Raw genomic sequence first — 19972 nt, 5'->3', positions numbered from 1 at the left:
CCTCATCAGCGGGGTCAACAACCTTCTCAAACATTACTGGGATCAATAACCTTCTCCATCATCAGTGAGATCAACAAACGTCTCCAACATCAGTTGGGTGAATTATTGTAATGTGTAATCCGGACATGGGTGAATAAGAAATTTTGATGAAAAAATTAACATTTCTGAGGAAGAGTGGTGAAAAGATCTAACACATTAAAATTATTGTAGAAATTTAACACTGGGAAATTAACCCTCGTACAGAAATGTTCATGGATTAAAATCACATATCACTTGTATTGTATATTAAGGGAGGACGGATTGATGACGCATTGGGCTTGAGATGATGTAAGTTGTCAGTGGCCCTATATATGCCAATAACAACATGGGAGACGCAGGAAAGTGTTTTCCAGGTTGTGTCATACAGGTGAGCTTTCCGCATCATAACTCGTGTAGTAATCAAGAGGAAAGAACCTCTCCGCAAGCTGAACGTATCCTCCAGGAGGAGGAGGAGGAGGGGAAGAAGTAAGAGGCGAGTTTAAATTCATTCATAATTATTCATGTACTAGTGAGTCTTAGGATGCGATATTTAACTTTATATAACAGATGGTTGATAGTTTAATGCGGTTTAAAGTCGGAAGCTTGAAGCCATTGAGGCTTAAAGTTTTCTCTTACCAGACAAAAATACTTGTATCTCTAAAACAGGGTATTATTAAACTCTCAGCATCCATATACGCTGAGAGGAATACTCTCAGTGTATATATCCTGTAATAACATAGCGCGGTGATCCACAACAATTACCAAAATAAACGCTATATAAAAATATTTTTAAATTGTAATTATGGATGATATACATGTAAATAATTAATAATTACTTTGAGTAATAAAAGGTAAGAGGAAGATATTCCGATTCTGTAATTTATTTTCTAATTGTAAATTTCAAAATAAAACGAGAATTTAGGTAAAGTAGGAAACTGATGGGGAGTCACCAAGGTAAGGGTACTTAGGAATGTTTCCGGTGACAGTAGGGGCGTGATGAGGCGTCACTTAATACATACACAATGAAAAGTCACAGTACTTCTACTACCACTGGCACTGCTGCCTCATTTCCCTGCCCACTACACACTATTTTTCTCTCCCCAGTTGTGATTTGACAGAGATCCAGGACGGACCGAAGCGTCATCGCATGTTCATCTCGTAAGTGCGTGTTTATACTGAAGAAGTATATAGGAATGATCCTAGTGAGTGATTCTAAAAATTAGAATAGGGAAGTTACGCCCCTTTAGAATTGGGTTGACCCGTCCCTCTTTCTGAAATCGATGACTCATCTTTACTTAAAATAAATTAAATTCTCACAAATGAGATAAAGGAAATAATAACAAAAGAATCAATGAATCAATGTTCAAAACCTCTCTCACACACACACACACACACACACACACAGGTATGATAAAGCTCATGGAGCGGGAAGAATGACCCAGTAGCGGCCAGTGAAAAGGCGGGGCCAGGAGCTGTGAATCGACTCCTGCAACCACAACTAGGTGAGTACAAGTAGGTGAGCACACACACACACAGTTTATGAGAAGAATTAAATCGGATGAGGATCAGGCAGGACTACAAAGAGACCTGGACAGACTGAACACGTGGTCCAGAAACTGGCTTCTCGAATTCAACCCTGCCAGATGCAAAGTCATGAAGATTGGGGAAGGGCAAAGAAACCCGCAGACAGAGTATAGGCTAGGTGGACAAAGACTGCAAACCTCACTCAAGGAGAAAGATCTTGAGGTGACCATAACACCGAGCACGTCTCCGGAGGCACACATCAAGCAGATAACTGCTGGAGCATATGGGCGCCTGGCAAACCTGAGAATAGCGTTCCGATACCTTAATAAGGAATCGTTCGAGACAGTGTACACTGTGTACGTCAGGCCCATACTGGAGTATGCAGCACCAGTTTGGAACCCACACCTGGTCAAGCACGTCAAGAAGTTAGAGAAAGTACAAAGGTTTGAAACAAGGCTAGTTCCGGAGCTCAGGGGTATGTCCTACGATGAAAGGTTGAGAGAAATCGGACTGACGACACTGGAGGACAGAGGGGTCAGGGGAGACATGATAACGACATACAAGATACTGCGTGGAATAGATAAGGTGGACAGAGACATGATGTTCCAGAGAGGGGACACAGAAACAAGGGGTCACAATTGGAAGCTGAAGACTCAGACGAGTCACAGGGATGTTAGGAAGTATTTCTTCAGTCATAGGGTCGTCAGGAAGTGAAATAGCCTAGCAAGTGAGGTAGTAGAGGCAGGAACCATACATAGCTTTAAGACGAGGTATGACAAAGCTCAGGGAGCAGAGAGAGAGGACCTAGCAGCGATCAGTGAAGAGGCGGGGCCAGGAGCTGAGTCTCGACCCCTGCAACCACAATTAGGTGAGTACACACACACACACACACACACACACACACACACACACACACACACACACACACAGCGTTCCGATACCTTAGTAAGATATCGTTCAAGACACTGTACACCGTGTACGTCAGGCCCATACTGGAGTATGCAGCACCTGTTTGGAACCCACACTTGATCAAGCACGTCAAGAAATTAGAGAAAGTGCAAAGGTTTGCGACAAGGCTAGTTCCATCACTAAGGGGAATGTCCTACGAAGAAAGGTTTAGGGAAATCGGCCTGACGACACTGGAGGACAGGAGGGTTAGGGGAGACATGATAACGACATACAAAATACTGCGTGGAATAGACATGTTGGACAGAGACAGGATGTTCCAGAGAGGGGACACAGAAACAAGGGGTCACAATTGGAAGTTGAAGACCCAGATGAGTCAAAGGGATGTTAGGAAGTATTTCTTCAGTCATAGTCAGGAAGTGGAATAGTCTGGCAAGTGAGGTAGTGGAGGCAGAAACCATACATAGCTTTAAGATGAGGTATGGTAAAAGCTCATGGAGCAGGGAGAGAGGGAACCTAGTAGCACTCAGTGAAGAGACGGGGCCAGGAGCTAAGTCTCGACCCCTGCAACCACAATTAGGTGAGTACGTACACACACACACACACACACACACACACACACACACACACACACACACACACACACACACACACACACACACACACACACACACACAGGAATGCTTCTAATTGTATCCGCAAGTCTTTAGACACGTTAAGATCAGTGATATGAACACAGTTCCTACTGCTTCCTCGTCATCCACCAGTACAGGTGAGGGATGGTGAGGAGCGGGGTAATAGATGGTGGGGAGGTGCGAGGGAAGGTTGTGAGGGAGGTGAGAGGGTTAACGGGGTGAAGGTGGTGGGGAAGGCAGTTGAGGGTTATTGAGAGGGCTGGGGTAGACAGTCCATTCTGTCTACCTCTTCTTCGTCCATTATTAAATAATTGACAAATTCAGCTCATTAGACACACACATACATACATACACACACACACACACACACACACATATATATATATATATATATATATATATATATATATATATATATATATATATATATATATATATATATATATATATAATGTGTGTGTATATAAATATAAACAACCACTGTGAAAAAATAGTGACAGATTCTAAGCTCTTTCGTGATTTTTCATGTTTAGAAGTAAACTATTTTTTCAGAGTGGTTGCGTCCCATATTGTGACATCACCTGTTTACTGTGATCTTATTGCATACGCCTCGTAGAAACAAGCGAAGGTACATGCAAAAAAATATCGCACAGAGCAGTATTAAAACCTACGTTAGACGCTGTCCACGAGTGTGGCTTAGCTCCCAACATGACGCCTTAAACAACTCGGCTGCAGATGCCTCATAAGGTTAGGTAGCTTTCTTGATTGCAAGCTATGTTTCTTCCTAACGCCTCAAGCATGATCTCCAGCTCTTTCATGCATACAGGAGGAGAATGAGTAGCTGACATGTTTTACATAGTGGAAAGTCACTTTTTAGCCAGAGCATTTCGGGCAGTCTTAAAAGGCTATGTTTAACGGTAAATAATATTTTAACATTTTAGAGGACTTGTATAAAAAATAAAATTTTAGTATTTAAACGGGATGAATTTTTTGTTTTACATTCTCGTATATAGTGGTGACAGTAGGTACGTAAATATGAATGCTGATATCTGGTGTATTAATGGATTACACCCCTCAAGGAAGGTTCCTTGATGTTGGTGAGGGGCTCTTGATTTAGGGAATTGGATCTGTGCTCCAGTTCCCCGAATTAAGCCTGAATGCATTCCACATCCCCCCCCCAGGCGCTGTATAATCCTCCGGGTTTAGAGCTTCCCCCTTGATTATAATAATAATAATAATAATGGATTACATGTGATACATTGACATTATTACAGTTAAATTATGCAGAATTTGCTTCAGTTGAAATAGGTGTTTTTAACTATATTTTAGCAATATTTCTGAGGCAGTTTGCAGACTGGGAACTTTTTTCATCTTCCGGTAGGGAGTTTCAAATTTTAGGATCGTTTATTGGCATGACGTTCCTGAATAGGTAAAGTCGAGCAAGTGGAATATCAGAGATGTTTGGTTCTTGTTGCAGCTCTCCAGGAAGTGAATTATGTTGTTCGTGGCGCTTAGAAACATCTTAGAAAGAATACCCAGTTTTGGAAAAGAGGGGAATGTATGAGAGTATAGTTTTACCAACGCTCTTATATGGGTGTGAAGCATGGGTGATGAATGTTGCAGCGAGGAGAAGGCTGGAGGCAGTGGAGATGTCATGTCTGAGGGCAATGTGTGGTGTGAATATAATGCAGAGAATTCGTAGTTTGGAAGTTAGTAGGAGGTGCGGGATTACCAAAACTGTTGTCCAGAGGGCTGAGGAAGGGTTGTTGAGGTGGTTCGGACATGTAGAGAGAATGGAGCGAAACAGAATAACTTCAAGAGTGTATCAGTCTGTAGTGGAAGGAAGGCGGGGTAGGGGTCGGCCTAGGAAAGGTTGGAGGGAGGGGGTAAAGGAGGTTTTGTGTGCGAGGGGCTTGGACTTCCAGCAGGTATGCATGAGCGTGTTTGATAGGAGTGAATGGAGACAAATGGTTTTTAATACTTGACGTGCTGTTGGAGTGTGAGCAAAGTAACATTTATGAAGGGGTTCAAGGAAACCGGCAGGCCGGACTTGAGTCCTGGAGATGGGAAGTACAGTGCCTGCACTCTGAAGGAGGGGTGTTAATGTTGCAGTTTAAAAACTGTAGTGTAAAGCACCCTTCTGGCAAGACAGTGATGGAGTGAATGATGGTGAAAGTTTTTCTTTTTCGGGCCACCCTGCCTTGGTGGGAATCGGCCAGTGTGATAATAATAATAATAATAATAATAATAATAATAATATATATATATATATATATATATATATATATATATATATATATATATATATATATATATATATATATATATATATATATATGTTGGATGTGAGTGTTGAATTTTAAGTTGCAGTCAAAGAATTTCTCCCTCATCTCGCTCTGTGAGTGAATTGTATATTTTTATGTTACTTTAAGTATTTTTAGATTTATTTCCAAAAAATATGTCGTTTTGTCAATGATGAGAGTGTTGTCAAGGAGAGTAGGATCTGGATTTGCTATAGCTAAACTTGAATCTGCTTTAAATTCCTAGAAGGCATTATGTTGGTCACTTACGTAAATAAGTAATAATAGAGGGCCTAGAACACTGCTCTGTAGCACTCCTACGTTGAGAGGCTGAGTTAATGAGGTAGTGTTATTAATGGTCACATGCTAGCATCTGTCGTTAAGGTATGACTTATGTAAGAGCATGGCCTCTGATTCCATAAAATTGTAGGGAGTACTGTGTCAGAAGCTTTTCTTAGATCATTATTTTCTAGAGCTGAACTGATGGAGTCTAGCATCCTTTTCATAGCATCACAATTAGTTTTTCCTGGCTTGCAACCAAACTTGTAAGGATCAGTGAATGAATATACTTTTTATGAGTTATACGTTCAAAGATTTTAGATAATAATAGAAACTTGAAAATCGGCCTATAGTTGTTAATTTTAGTTGGTCTTCGCTTTTGTTGACTGACATAACACTTGTTGGGTAAGGTATGTCTGGAAAAGTTTTGGTTTCTTGAGATTTATTAAACAATGTTGGAATGATGGATGGTAATACATGGGCATTTTTGTTTACATGTAAATGGTAATACATGGGCATTTTTGTTTACATGTAAATGGTAATACATTCGCTTTGTTTCCTTCTTTATTTTTTAAGCAAATTTAATATTGAAGTTACCTTCAGTGTTAAATTACCCACTTACCTGGGCAAGGGAGTTTGGGATTTTATTGGAAAGATTAGTCACTATAGTCGAGAATTTGTTGATTTTATTTTCCGTTTCAACAATTTAAATAGGAGGTTCCTTCGATCTAGTCAATACAGTGTCTTGATCTTTGCAAATTCGTCGTAACACAGCATAAAAGTGTTCTACTTTTTCTTTTTTTCAAATCTTTTATTTTTGTTAAACATATTGACTTAGTGTAGTTATTTTGAATCTTTATTAGCTTGACAAGTGTGATATAATTTTACTGTTTCTTTGGGAATTAAACACTATATTGTTTTATATAAGAGTGCTTCTTGTAGCTGTTGGTTATCCATGGGCTATTTAGCTTCTTTGTAGTGACCTCCTTTGGCGCTCAAAACATATTATTTAGAGTTTTTGAAGTTTTTGTTTTGTTTAAAGGTGTAGCAGTAGGAGCTCCAATTCCTAGAATCAAGGGATTTTTTCTAGCATCAAGGCATTCACCGTGAAGGGGATGGCCCCGATTCCTTTGATCAAAAGCCCATCAGTAGCATGAAGGAAGATGGGGCGTTACTCAGGAATGGCCGCTGACCACGTATTGTCACTTAGGTCAAGTGACCTTTTTTTTTCCATGTCATGTGGGTTTATGCTGCATTGATGTCTCCTGCCACCAGCATACTAATCACACACACACACACACACACACACACGCACACACACACACACACACACACACACACTTCAGAGATAAGAACAGTGGTGGGAGCCCTGAGACAAGAGAGTAATAAGGGAGTGAACCACGGAGGTGACGCGGGCTCGTAAAGAAAACAAATGAGGCGCGAGGCGGTCACAAGAATGCTATCTGATCCTCTTTTTGTCAATAGATGGAGGAGGAACGAGTGAAGCAAGAAAAAGTCGTCGTTCATTCATAAAAGACTCTCAAGGGATTATAAGAACTTCAATAAACTTTTAAAGGTTTCGATGCGCTTGAAGTAGTTTGAGCTCGCTCTAAAGGGAATACATAATGCTTAATTAGGTTCAAGACATTCAAGGGGGCTCAAGTTACTTAAATTATTTCAAATCGAGGTATTACATGCAGTTTGATATACTTAAAGAGATTTAAGACATTAGGTTCAGTGTCATTCCCTATTTACTAGTTTAAGATATGGAATGCAAATTTTTATCTTTCACTAAGTTATTTGTAAAAGGTTAATATTTTCTCTCTCTCTCTCTCTCTCTCTCTCTCTCTCTCTCTCTCTCTCTCTCTCTCTCTCTCTCTCTCTCTCTCTCTCTCTCTCTCTCTCTCTCTCTCTCTCTCTCTGTGCTCACATCTTTGACTGACTTATAAGACAAGCTCATTACTTGCACAGCATTGAATTCTCTGGCCAGAGAGAGAGGGAGAGAGAATTATATAGATACAACATTGAGACTGAGACAGTCTCGTATAAAGATAGTGGAAGAATGAGAAACATAAGTCAACTGTCTCTCAGCACTCCCAAAGTAAATTTCGCTATCACTACTACCACAGTCACCTACCATCATCTTTACTCCCTTTCCCCTATCCCTCTTCACCCCACTCCCTAGCCCGTTCCCACCTCTCCAGTCCCCCAGCCCTCCACTCCAGCCATCCTTCCCAGCCCTCCACTCCAGCCATCCTTCCCAGCCCTCCACTCCAGCCATCCTTCCCAGCCCTCCACTCCAGCCATCCTTCCCAGCCCTCCACTCCAGCCATCCTTCCCAGCCCTCCACTCCAGCCATCCTTCCCAGCCCTCCACTCCAGCCATCCTATCCAGCCCTCCACTCCAGCCATCCTTCCCAGCCCTCTTCTCCAGCCATCCTTCCCAGTCCTCCACTCCAGCCATCCTTCCTAGCCTTCCACTCTAGCCTTCCCAGCCCTCCACGCCAGCCATCCTTCCCAGCCCTCCAGCCCCCTTGCCACCCTTCGAGCCCCCGTCCACCCCTCCAATCCCCTTCCTACCCTTCTCGTCCACCTTCCCTCCCTTCAGGCGTTCCTTCTCACCCCTCCAGACCCACTCTCCCACCCCTCTAGTACCTCTTCTCACTCCAGCCCCCCTCACCCACCTCTCCATCCCCCTCACCCACCCCTCCAGCCCCCTCACCCACCCCTCCAGCTCCCTTCCCACCCCTCCAGCCCCCCTCTCACCAACCCTTCCAGCCCCCCTCACCCACCCCTCCAGCCCCCTCACCCACCCCTCCAGCTCCCTTCCCACCTCTCTAGCCCCTCTCACCCACCCCTCTAGCCCCCCTCATCCACCCCTCCAGCCCCTCATCCATCCCTCCAGCCCCCCACCCACTATCGGTCCATCAAGAAGGTATCAGAGACAGGACAGAGGAACAGATCTTAGTATCCAAGATATATTTCTCTGAGGAGCAAATAGCAGACTCGCAGGTGTGCTGATGTTACATGACAAATTGTGACACTCATTATTCATCTTCCCTTCCTTACATCCTTCCTTCCTTCCTTCATTACTACAATTCAGTTATTCCCTGTTCCTTCAGTTTTATGCTACACGACTTCTCTGACTTCATTTTCATCCTTCATTACTTTCGTCTACCATCCCTTCCCTTCCTCATTCCTTCCCTCTACCTTTCTTCCTCATTCCTTCTCTCTGCCTTCACTTCCTTTACTCATTCCATTCCTCCACCTCTCCTTCCCTCCACCATTTTTTTCTTACACCATTTCTTCCCTCCCCCTCTCATTCCTTCTTTCCTTACCCTATTCCTTCCTTCCAACACTCTCCCCCTCCCCTATTACCTTACCCATCTCTTCACTTATCCAGTCTTTGCGTCTTTCTTCCTCAGTCCATTCATCATTTTCCCATCTTCCCTTTTCCACTAGATCGGTGAAGCTAAAATGGGGAGAGAAGAATGTGTAATGTTTAAGAATTGGAAATGGGAGGAAAAGAGTGAGAAATAGTAAAGGGCGGGAAATGTGTGTTTAATAGTGAGAAATAAGTAGAGAAAGGCGAGAAATAGATGAAGGTCAGGAAATAGGAGAAGCGGTGAAGAAATATTTAAATATTGGTGAGAAATAGGTGAAGGAGAAATATATGGATGTTGACGAGGAGAAAGGTGAGAAACCTTGAGGGCTGTGTATTCCTTTCTGCTTATCTGTGACTTCAGGACAGGTCAGAGTACTCCGACAAGCAGCTCACCTCTGGCCTTGACCCATCTTGATGAATCAAACATTTATGAAAGGCCTTCAACACCAGAGAAATGTCAGTAACCTTACTGTTAATTACAAATAAGTTACCTTACTGCTAATTACAGATAAATGACCTTACTGTTAATTACAAATCAGTGACCATACTGTTAATTACAAATCGGTGACCTTACTGTTAATTACAAATCAATGACCTTACTGTTAAGCACAATTTAGTGCCCTTGCTGTTAAGTACGAAGCTGGTGTTGAGACGATAGCCCAGTGTAAACAATTCCGACAACGATAAGACAGGTATTATATCACATGACGGGCAGCCATTAACTATCTCACTTGAGTTACCAACTTCTGGACATAATCAACTATCATTCATTGAATAACTCACGTTTTGAAGCTGTTCTCAATACACAGGGTCATTAGAAAGATACACCCAGTTAGCAAATGAAAGGTCTGACCCCCTCATTGGGTTTTATTCTCTTCTTCATTAGCATATGTCATGATAATTAATATAATATTTAATAGAATGTTGAGGGGAGGCTTTTAAATGAACTGTAGTGTGATAACAGATTATTAAGGTTTATAAATTAGTACAGGAATTATAAAGCTTGCCTTAATGAAGCCCTTAAGTGAGAGTGAGAGAGAGAGAGTACATGGGTAATACAGATTGGAGAGGACTTGGAAGTCCACACCACGACCATCTGCTGAGAACTATTCGCTTCTTCCTAAATTAAGGACTCGTGTATTATCTGTGTGTATGAGCCAAGTATAGAAAAATAGAGAGAGAGAGGGAGAAAGAGAGAGAGGAGAGAGGGGAGGGATCGTAACACTAGCCACAAATAAGAAAGGTTTGTCTGACACTGGTGACAGTTACACATGTCCAGAACGAGTGTGTCCGATAGATGCCTTCCATCTTCTCCCTCCCCAATCCAACCAGCCTCCCTCCCTCCCACTCTCCTCTCTCCTCTCCTCCCCCACACATCTCACTTTTAGAGACCCACATCTCCCTATTAGCGACCCACATCTCGTTATTAGAGACCCATATCTCGCCATCAGAGACCCATATCTCGCTATCAGAGTTCCACATTTCGCTATCAGAGATCCATATCTCGCTATCAGAGACCCACATCTCGCTATCAGAGATCCACATTTCGCTGTCAGAGACTCACAACTCGCTGTCTAGTTACAAAAACGCCATTCAATTTACTGAGAGTCGACAAGATTGCCAAAAAGGGAGGAGGATAGGTAGAAGAGGAAGAGGAGGATTGTTAGAAATGGAGGAGAGGAAGAAGAGGATGGGTGGAAATGGAAAAGAAGAGGAGGTAAGAGGAATGGTAAGGGATAGGTGATGTCTCCTGAGCGTCAGACAACAACAACATGAGGTCAGATAGGGAGATCAGCCACCTTCTCTCCTTCCCCCGTCCCACACCATCCCCTGCCTCTTCCACTTCAGCATGGGGTCAAAGAGGTCAACGATGGTCAGGAATCAGCATGGGTTTAACAGGTTGGGGATTACTGGGGAGGTGTTTGATGCAGGTGAGGGTGGTGTGGGAGGCACGTGAGGGTGCTGTGGGAAGCAGGCGAGGGTGGTGGGGGAGGCAGGTGATAGTGGTGGGGGAGGCAGGTGAGAGTGGTGGGGGAGGCAGGTGAGAGTGGTGTGGGAGGCACGTGAGGGTGGTGTGGGAGGCACGTGAGGGTGGTGTGAGAGGCAGGTGAGGGTGGTGTGGGTGGCAGGCGAGGGTGGTGTGGGTGGCAGGCGAGGGTGGTGTGGGTGGCAGGCGAGGGTGGTGGGGAGGCACGTGAGGGTGCTGTGCGAAGCAGGCGAGGGTGGTGGGGGAGGCAGGTGAGAGTGGTGGGGGAGGCAGGTGAGAGTGGTGTGGGAGGCACGTGAGGGTGGTGTGGGAGGCACGTGAGGGTGCTGTGGGAGGCAGGTGAGGGTGGTGCGAGAGGCAGGCGAGGGTGGTGTGGGTGGCAGGCGAGGGTGGTGTGGGTGGCAGGCGAGGGTGGTGTGGGTGGCAGGCGAGGGTGGTGTGGGAGGCAGGTGAGGGTGGTGTGGGTGGCAGGTGAGGGTGGTGTGGGTGGCAGGTGAGGGTGGTGTGGGAGGCAGGTGAGGGTGGTGTGGGTGGCAGGTGAGGGTGCTGTGGGAAGCAGGTGAGGGTGGTGTGGGAGGCACGTGAGGGTGGTGTGGGAGGCACGTGAGGGTGGTGTGGGAGGCACGTGAGGGTGCTGTGAGAGGCAGGCGAGGGTGGTGGGAGAGGCAGGCGAGGGTGGTGTGAGAGGCAGGCGAGGGTGGTGTGGGTGGCAGGCGAGGGTGGTGTGGGTGGCAGGCGAGGGTGGTGTGGGAGGCAGTTGAGGGTGGTGTGGGTGGCAGGTGAGGGTGGTGTGGGAGGCAGGTGAGGGTGGTGTGGGAGGCAGGTGAGGGTGGTGTGGGTGGCAGGTGAGGGTGGTGTGGGAGGCAGGTGAGGGTGGTGTGGGTGGCAGGTGAGGGTGGTGTGGGTGGCAGGTGAGGGTGGTGTGGGAGGCAGGTGAGGGTGGTGTGGGTGGCAGGTGAGGGTGGTGTGGGTGGCAGGTGAGGGTGGTGTGGGTGGCAGGTGAGGGTGGTGTGGGTGGCAGGTGAGGGTGGTGTGGGAGGCACGTGAGGGTGGTGTGGGAGGCACGTGAGGGTGCTGTGAGAGGCAGGCGAGGGTGGTGGGAGAGGCAGGCGAGGGTGGTGTGAGAGGCAGGCGAGGGTGGTGTGGGTGGCAGGCGAGGGTGGTGTGGGTGGCAGGCGAGGGTGGTGTGGGAGGCAGGTGAGGGTGGTGTTGGTGGCAGGTGAGGGTGGTGTGGGAGGCAGGTGAGGGTGGTGTGGGTGGCAGGTGAGGGTGGTGTGGGAGGCAGGTGAGGGTGGTGTGGGTGGCAGGTGAGGGTGGTGTGGGAGGCAGGTGAGGGTGGTGTGGGTGGCAGGTGAGGGTGGTGTGGGAGGCAGGTGAGGGTGGTGTGGGTGGCAGGTGAGGGTGGTGTGGGTGGCAGGTGAGGGTGGTGTGGGTGGCAGGTGAGGGTGGTGTGGGTGGCAGGTGAGGGTGGTGTGGGTGGCAGGTGAGGGTGGTGTGGGTGGCAGGTGAGGGTGGTGTGGGTGGCAGGTGAGGGTGGTGTGGGTGGCAGGTGAGGGTGGTGTGGGTGGCAGGTGAGGGTGGTGTGGGTGGCAGGTGAGGGTGGTGTGGGTGGCAGGTGAGGGTGGTGTGGGAGGCAGGTGAGGGTGGTGTGGGTGGCAGGTGAGGGTGGTGTGGGAGGCAGGTGAGGGTGGTGTGGGTGGCAGGTGAGGGTGGTGTGGGAGGCAGGTGAGGGTGGTGTGGGTGGCAGGTGAGGGTGGTGTGGGTGGCAGGTGAGGGTGGTGTGGGTGGCAGGTGAGGGTGGTGTGGGTGGCAGGTGAGGGTGGTGTGGGTGGCAGGTGAGGGTGGTGTGGGTGGCAGGTGAGGGTGGTGTGGGAGGCAGGTGAGGGTGGTGTGGGTGGCAGGTGAGGTTGGAGTGGGTGGCAGGAGAGGGTGGTGTGGGAGGCAGGTGAGGGTGGTGTGGGTGGCAGGTGAGGGTGGTGTGGGTGGCAGTTGAGGGTGGTGTGGGTGGCAGGTGAGGGTGGTGTGGGTGGCAGGTGAGGGTGGTGTGGGTGGCAAGGCCGATACTGAACTCTCTGGTTCATTTTGAAAATTTAATATCCATTTTCATACTTTCCTATTATGTTAATTCACCTTTTTTATGGGTTGTGTCTTCCTGCTCATCTTTGTCAAATGTCTCAGCATTTAACATACTCTGTGAAGACCACATTCATGTTTAAACTTTCTTCCAAAGGTTTTTGTGATTTTTGTTACGACGTTTTAAGATTCGTGACACATGATCTTCCCTCTCAGTGTTCTTCAGCACTTTCGTGTTTCGCGTCGCGCTAGTGCTATTAAGTAGTGTTGTTTTATTACTATTGTTCTGCTGCCTCCTTTGTGGCGCTTTACAGGGGCTCTTTTATCTCGCAACCCGCCTTGAGGCCAGACTTTCTTGTTGACTACCTGGTTAACCAGGCTGTTACTGTTAGCAGCCCACGTGAAAATGTAACAGTCACGATCTGACTGATCAGCCATTTTCAGTAGGTATTGGTTCAGTTTCCACTTGAAATCTGCTGCTTTCGGCAATATTTTTTGTACCTGCTCGTAGTTAGTTGAAGAGTTAAGGATCACGGATGTTGACAGAGCTCTAATTATTCCTATTATGCCTTGCTGTTCATCTAGTATATCTCGCTCTGTTAAAATGCCCTTCACATTAGTTTTTTCGATCTATTGTGTGGTTTGAAATTTGTTTTATATTCCGATCCATTTTTTATTCCCTCGAGTTTTCCATAACGGAGTAATTGAAATTTGTCTTCATTGAACTTCATATTATTTTCTGAGGCCCGTTTAAAGACTTGGTAAATGTCCACGTAGTTTCCAATGTTCTCAATGGATGACACTGTCATGCAAATTCTGGTATCGTCAGCAAAGGAGGACACGTTGCTGTGACTTACATCTCTGTCTATGTCTGATATGAAGATGAGAAAAAGAATGGGAGCGAATACTGTACCTTGTGGAACAGAGCTTTTCACTGTAGCCGCCTCTAACATTACTCTGTTTACTATTATTTTTTGTGTTCTATTTGTTAGGAAGTTATAGACCCATCTTCCCACTTTTCCTGTTATTCCTTTTCTCACGCATTTTGTGTGCTGTTACACCATGATCGCACTTGTCGAAGGCTTTCGAAAAGTGTGTATATTACATCAGCATTTTGTTTGTCCTCCAGTTCAGTAACTGAGACCCAGGGTTTAGAGCGACCTGCTCTAAACCCTGGGTTGTGCAATTGTTGGGTATCCAAATGGTTGGCAGTCTCTCTTCTTAGAACCCTTTCAAAGATTTTTTTTTTTGATGTGGGATGTTAGTGCTATTGGTCTTTAATTCTTTGCAGTTGCTGTACTGCCAAAATTATATATCCTCTTGGTCATTATATTCTGCTCCATCCCCTCTAAATGTCCATACCACCTCAACAACCCCTCCTCAGCTCATTAAATTTTACCTTTAGTAATCCCCATACAATCTTTTAATTCTTGCTCTCCCATTGTTCTGCATAATATTCGCCCTAACACATTACTCTCAGACATGACGTCTCTTCTGCTGAATACATTCACTTCCTCCATACTTCCTCCAATATGATATTCAGTCTTTTATTGCCTAGATTTTTTTTTGTTACCATTATCATCTTTGCTCTTTTCTACGTTCAATTTTAATTTCCCTCTTTTGCACACCCTCCCAAATTCATCCACCAACCTTTGCAACTTTTCTTCGGAATCTCCCAAAAGAACAGTGTCATCAGCGAAGAGCAACTGTGACACTCCCCCACTTTATATCAGATTTATCTTTTACTCCCACAACTTTCCCAACATCCTATCATTCACTACTTTTACAACCTCATATATAAATATGTTCAACCACCATGGTGACATCACATATCCCTGTCAAAGGTCTAATATACTGGAAAATAATCCCCCTCTTTTCTACATTCCCCTAACCTGAGTCTCACTATTCTCGTAAAATCTCTCTACAGCTGCTAGTAACCTACTATTTATTCCATACATTGCAACATCTGCCACATTGCTTCCATATATACTCTCATGTGTCATTTTTAAATTTATATGTGACAAACAATTCCTTAATTTGTTCACTTATATTCTTCAGTGTAAACAATAGGTCTATACATCACCTACTCTTCCTAACATTTTTCAGTAATTGCTATACTCTTTATCTTGTATGCTCAACAGGCTTATTTTCCTATATTTCTTACAATCTCTTTTGTCAATTTTTCCCTTATCTAAAGCAACTGTGCATGCTCTCTGTCAGTATTTAGGAACCTTACCTTCTTTAATGGATATGTTGAACAAATTAACCAACCTCTCCAAAACTATATATCAACCTGCTTTTAACATTTCTGTCTTAATTTCACCTATCCCATCTGCTTTACCCGTTTTCATCTTACCCACAGCCTCACGCACCCCTCCCACACTCATGTCTCTTCCTTACTCCTACAATATTCCTCCCTGCCCAGTACGCGAAATCACTGTTTCCCTTCATGAACACTTACCAGTTACTCAGTATATTATTCCCCACATCTTCCCAACACCTCCGCCTCCCTAGTTATATATTTCCCATCTTAAATTTTCATATATGAAGTACTTTTGTTCCCCAGGCTTTTTATTAACTTATTAATTTTAACTTATTTTAATTTATTTTTAACTTATTAATCTTTCGCTTTTTTGTCAGTCTCACTTATTGAGCCTCACCTGCTCTCTTATTGGCTTTCATTTTGCACTCCCTTATTACTTTTTTCATTTTTGTACTCGTGTATCATTTCTTTATTGTAAAAGACTCATATGATTATCGTTTTTCCCTTATTACCCTCTTTACTTCATTATTTCATCCGTTATTCGTCTTTCCACTGCACTCACCCTCCTATATCCACAAACGATCCTGTGCACTCTAACTCGGCATTCTAACATCTCCATGTCTCTCTGACCTCAGGATTACCCACACTCATGTCCACATTTCTCGATATTTCTTTCCTGCCTCGTTAAGTTCATTTACTTTCAATTCTGTCTTGCCCACCGATGACATTCTCCTAGTACCTCGTCTACGTCTTACTCTCACGGTAGCTACTACTAAATAATGGCCTGATATGTTTGTCATTCCTTTGAATACAGGCATCCACGAGTCTGCCCATCAATTTTTTATCCATTAATACACAGACTAGGAAACTGAGGGCACTGCTTCCTATATTGTTTCTCAGATAGTTATTAATCCCCTCTTTCCTAAAATAGTCTTGCATATTACCAGTTTTCTACTCATTATTGTGTTAGTCTTCCCCATTATCATTTAATCCAGGCACTACAAACTTACCTGCTACACCCTCTACAAAAGTTTCAAACAATTTAGCATTTAGATTCTCCATGGTTTAAAACTGCCTTATTTGTATATTTAATTTTTTTATTTATTTTTCCAGATTTTCTGACTGGCGTTCTTTGTTCTTTTTTTGTGTGTGTGTGTCTTCTTGTTTGAGGGTTTTATTTACTGCTTTGTATAGGTAATTTTTCGGTATATATCTCTTCATTTGTGTTTATTTTACATGTTCAGCAACCCTCTTATTTCTTCTGCAAATTATTCAGCGTTCAAATTCTATGAAACTAAGGGACTGACCACCACCTATCAAGGCTGATAGAAGCTGAGGGACCTCTCCACTCTTACTGTCTCCGGTATTCGTGCAATGAAACCTGCTGCGAAGGAGAAACATTTCAACACTACTTAAGTGTTGCACATGCGTCTTATTCATCAACTTGTCTGTGTTGTATACCCGTGAATTAGCATTTCTTAGGTGGATTATCCTGGGGGAGGCTGGGGAGAGTGCCGGAACACTAGATATTAGAGGAGAATGCTGCTAGCAAGGGTACCAGAGGAAGGGTGCTGAGAATTATGATCCTGGAGTAGGGTGCTAGGGAGATAGCTAGGACACTGGGGGTAGGTGAAGGATGCTAGAGTACTGGAAGAGAGGGAGGGGGGGGAGGGTGCTAGTTCACTGGGGAGGGAGAGATGGAGGGCGGCACAAGTGCCAATCATGCCGGGACCACACACCGGCACCTTTCATCTGGGCCGCTGCCTAAACCTCACGCAATGTTTTACTAGGTGCCGACTCAGCCCCGCCCACCGCGCACGCGCAAACCCCAAATTACACCTCTTTTGCCTCAACCTCCGCCAATCAACGCACGCATTCAACACCCCCGCGAGTTCTGATTGGCTGCGGCTCCCCGGGGGTACCCACCACGATTAGGTGTTTCCGGAGGTGCGTGCGGGTCGCCCGGCCGAAGGTGTGAAACTGACTGATAAATTGGAAACTTGTCGAGGTATGAGTGAATGATAATATAGGTAATTACCGCAATAAATTTTCATCTTACCGACCGCCGATCTTTAATTACGGCGGAGGTGCGGGCCGCCCTCACGCGAGGCGGGGAAGAGATGGGCGTGCGGGTGTGTGAGCGCTCCATGCGCCAAGATGTGGCTTTGATACAGATAGATGCAATGACCTCGCCATACTCACACCCGCACGGGCCATCCCTCAATACTCCCTCCCATACTGCCTTGTCTTATACCTCCCACCATCTCCATCCCCTCCTTCATGATACATCATCTCTCCTAGGCCTTTCCTTCTTATCGTCCTTACCTTGTTCCCTTCTTTGCTCTTCATTATGGCTGCGTCTTCCCTACCTTCTCGCCCTTTCTCTCCTTTTTTTATCTCTCTCCCACTACCTGACGTAGAAAAAGAAGGGGGAGAATACAGGAAGTTTTTTTCACATCTGTGCAACAGCCTTTGTGTATGTTAATGTTTGGTGATGATGGATCTACCAGTATAGTCTGTGTTGATGTTTGATGATGGATCTACCAGTATAGTCTGTGTTGATGTTTGATGATGGATCTACCAGTATAGTCTGTGTTGATGTTTGGTGATGGATCTACCAACGTAGATTGTCTTTGTTGATGTTTGGTGATAATGGATCTACCAGTGTAGTCTTTGTTAATGTTTGGTGATGATGGATCTACCAGTGTAGTCTGTGTTGATGTTTGGTGATGATGGATCTACCAGTGTAGTCTTTGTTAATGTTTGGTGATGATGGATCTACCAGTGTAGTCTGTGTTGATGTTTGGTGATGATGGATCTACCAGTGTAGTCTTTGTTAATGTTTGGTGGTGATGGATCTACCAGTGTAGTCTTTGTTAATGTTTGGTGATGATGGATCTACCAGTGTAGTCTTTGTTAATGTTTGGTGATGATGGATCTACCAGTGTAGTCTTTGTTAATGTTTGGTGGTGATGGATCTACCAGTGTAGTCTTTGTTAATGTTTGGTGGTGATGGATCTATCAGTGTAGTCTTTGTTAATGTTTGGTGGTGATGGATCTACCAGTGTAGTCTTTGTTAATGTTTGGTGGTGATGGATCTACCAGTGTAGTCTTTGTTAATGTTTGGTGGTGATGGATCTACCAGTGTAGTCTTTGTTAATGTTTGGTGGTGATGGATCTACCAGTGTGGATAATCTCTGTTGATGTTTGGTGGTGATGGATCTTCCAGGGTAGTTATTGAGAAGAATAAACAAGTAAGATATCTACACAAACTTGCAGTAAGTCATGGCCAATCTGCAAGAATGGTTCAGTAAGTGGGTTTCGGAGTTCAAACCCTCCAGGGAGGTGCCTTGATACCAGTGAGTGGACTCTTGATCACAGAAACTGAACTTATCCTCCACTTCCTTGCCTCGAGGTTGAATGCTTCCCATTCGCAAGGGGCTATATGGCCCCTACATGCTTAGTGCTTCCTCCTCATTGAATAATTAATAATGTCAGAGGTCAGGCTAGCTATTGCAAAGTAATGAAGATGTGAGATGTTGAATTATCTTTGTGGACATCACACCTAACCTGTCTCCTGACACACACACACACACACCAGTGGTAGATCATTTAGCTTATAACCAATAAGACCCGGGTTCGATTCGTGGGTTTTGCAACGAAAATAGACAAGTCTCCTTAAACCTGTTGACCATGCTCAATTAACAGCAAATAGGTACCTGGGTGATAATTGAATATTGTGGGTGGCATCCTGGGGGTGGTAGAAAGTGCTTGATAGTCTGGTTGACATGGTAGTAAGGGATAGTCTGGTTGACATAGTAGTAAGAGATAGTCTGGTTGACTTAGTAGTAAGGGATAGTCTGGTTAACATAGTAGTAAGGGATAGTCTGGTTGACATAGTAGTAAGGGATAGTCTGGCTGACATAGTAGTAAGGGATAGTCTGGTTGACATGGTAGTAAGGTATAGTCTGGTTGACTGGTAGTTAGGGATAGTCTGGTTGACATAGTAGTAAGAAATAGTCTGGTTGACATAGTAAGGGATAGTCTGAGTGTTTGTATGGAAGCGCTAAGCATGTAGGGGTTACACAGCATCAGGGGAATTTGAGGTAATCAGGTTTGATCTGAGGCAAGGGAGTGTAGCTCCAATTTCCAGTATCAAGAGCCCTTCTCCGACATCAAGGGTTCATAGAGGGTGTTATATTTTTCCCTCAAGGGACATGCCTTGATGCCGGTGAGAGGTTCTTGATCCATGGAACTGAGCTTCTCCTCCCTCTCCTTGGATTAAACTAGAATGCCTCGTATTTCCAAGGGGCTCTATGACCACTGTGGGTTTAGCGCTTTCCCCCTCATTAAAATAACTTCATTGTGTTGTGGTAATGAAGATATATGTGCTAGGGAGACAGGTAGTGGAGACAGATTCCTTACCTGGCTTCACAAACAGGTATGAAAGAACCCTTTGTGTTAGAAAAACTATAGCAGTTAAATGAAAATTAATATGCTGAGCACGAGACTTGGAACTCAAGCTCAGCACACATTAATCACCAAGCTTCACACACACACACACACACACACACACACACACACACACACACAGTGGACCTAG

Source organism: Cherax quadricarinatus, chromosome 80 (genome assembly GCF_038502225.1).
Source record: "Cherax quadricarinatus isolate ZL_2023a chromosome 80, ASM3850222v1, whole genome shotgun sequence".
Lineage (NCBI taxonomy): Eukaryota > Metazoa > Arthropoda > Malacostraca > Decapoda > Parastacidae > Cherax > Cherax quadricarinatus.
The sequence above is the reverse complement of the archived record's forward strand: the minus strand, read 5'-3'. Positions refer to the sequence as shown.